This window comes from Triticum dicoccoides, chromosome 3B (assembly GCF_002162155.2).
Source record: "Triticum dicoccoides isolate Atlit2015 ecotype Zavitan chromosome 3B, WEW_v2.0, whole genome shotgun sequence".
NCBI classification, from domain to species: Eukaryota; Viridiplantae; Streptophyta; class Magnoliopsida; order Poales; family Poaceae; genus Triticum; species Triticum dicoccoides.
The window spans coordinates 692605545-692607886 of NC_041385.1; the positions used below are offsets into that span (position 1 = coordinate 692605545).

General features: G+C 55.5%; 1 pseudogene; it reads left to right on the forward strand.

The window, feature by feature from the left end:
- The first annotated feature begins 1238 nt into the window (after nt 1-1238).
- LOC119279811 overlaps nt 1239-2342 on the forward strand; it is a 5103-nt pseudogene continuing 3999 nt past the window's right edge.

Sequence of the window (2342 nt, forward strand, 5' to 3'; positions counted from 1 at the left end):
GGAGTGGAGGAGAAAAGAGAGGGGCGAGAGGAAGAACTCCTCTGTTCTTGGGGCGGGTGGTTGGGGGAGAAGGGGAGGGGTGGGGCGGCCGGCGGCTTATAACTGCCCACACCCTACCGCCAGGTACCCCGGAGGTAGGATCGGACAGGCTACCGCCATGACCGGCGGCGGTAGGGTGGGACGGAAGTCGTTAATGCTGCTGACGTGGATAAGTTTCCTATCGCCGCATTGTCCAGCGGTAGCCTAGGTAATCCTACCGCCGGGCTTCCTGGCGGTAGCAAAAAGGGTCAAATATCGAATTTTTTTCAAAGGGGGGGTCAAATCCCAATTTTGTTTGACAAAAGGGTCAAAACACGAAAATCGGCCTCCAGAGGGGGGTACTCCTGCCCAAGCCTACTGCTAGAGGTGAGATGAGCTGCCCCGTCGACAAACTCGCGTCCTCCTTGCGCGCGCGCCGGGACGGTACTAGCACCTCGCCTTCGAGGAGCACAGCGACAGGACGATCACCGCTGTTAGATAATAATGAGACAGAGAGACACGGATTTTTACGTGAAACCCTTGCGGGAGAAAAATCACGGACGCACGAAGGTGCAATCACTATGATGGAGGAGTATTACAAGTACGAGACAACAAACATTCTGAGGTGCAACTACATGGGGCATTATGAGTGCAATACATGAGTCCTTGAAGGACAAGTAAACGATTTGTACTCGTACGCGTCGGTACCAACACAAAGGTCCACACCATATGTACTATGTCTAGTCTAATACGGTATAATTTGGATCACAATTTAACAATCTCCACCTTGATCCAAATTTCCTCAAGTAGTCGAAGAAATTAAATAACTCCATCCAAATCAGCATAAACACCTTGTGCGTCAAAGTCCATAGGACTAGAGAGAAATACCAACTAAGCCTGAGCAAAGCTCAAACTTATTGGTAGGAACTGGCTTTGTCATCATATCAGTAGGATTATCATGAGTACTTATGTTGCATACCTTCAAATCACCTTCAACAGCAACATCTCGAATATAGTGATATCTGACATTAATGTGCTTTTTTCTCTCATGATACATTGGATTCTTTGTAACATATATAGTACTTTGACTGTCACTAAATATGGTACGGCAAGATGAATCTCCACAAAGCTTACAAACCTTTCAACCAGATAGCTTGTTTGCGTACCTCGGAAATAGCCATATACTCGGCATCAGTATGGTCCGACCGTCGCACGGTGCCATGCCGGTGCCGCCGCCGGAGGAAATCCACCTCACGCCATGGGACCTCTGCTTCATCGGCTGGAGTATATCTAGAGGGGGGTAAACCTGCCCAAGCCTACCGCCGGAGGTGAGATGAGCAGCCTAGTCGACACACTCACGTCCTCCCTTGCGCGCGCGCTGGGACGGTACTACCACCTCGCTGGCCGGCTCGCCGACGAGGAGCACGGTGAACGGACAATCACCGTCCCGCTGCGCTGCACCGGGGAAGGTGCCGAGCTCGTCCACGCGGCGAGGGCCGTTGCAGATATAGTCGGCTCGGTGTACACCCCGTCGTTCGTGGTCTGGGGAGTTTTCCCGTTGAACGGGCTCCGTGGCGCGGGCACGGCCATCACGTCGCACTACCGGACTCGCGGGCTATGCCTACGGCCCAGGGCCGTCGGCATAGGTCCTATGCCGTCGGCATAGATCTATGCCTACGGCTGCCGTCGGCATAGCCCCGTCAGTGTAGATCACGTCAGCGTACTTCTGTCACACCGTCGGCGTAGTATAGCCGTCGGCATAGGAGCGTATGCTGACGGCCGTGGGGAAGCCGTCGGCATAGTTTTGTCGTCGGCGTTGTTTTCCGTCTGACGGCAACGGACGGCGCCGTCAAAACCGCTAGCGACTCAGGAGAAGACACGTGGCAAAGGTATGCCGACGGCTTGGCCGTCGGCATAGATTTAATCTATGCCGATGGCCAGCATACCTTTGCCACGTGTCGCCCCTCTGGTCCTATGCCCCCGTCCCGCCTAACCCTGGAGCGGTTGACCATGAGATCTAGCCCTTTGACTTTCCACGGACGGGCTTTAACCAGTGGACCTCTCTACCCAGTTGTGTCAGGTCGGCCCAGAGGGACACCGGGGAGTAACATCCGGGCCAAACCCACAGCTACATCGACTCCGTGTAGACCCGATGCGGCAGTTAATTTCCCCCCTCCAGGTGCCGCCGGCGGCGCCGTCCGTGAGGGGGGCCACACACCGGAGACGCGTGCCGCCTCTTCGGACATGCCACAACACCCCCCCGCATGTATGAGGGCCCGGTACGACGCTCCGGTGGCATTGCTACCCCCAGGCCCCCCATCCCG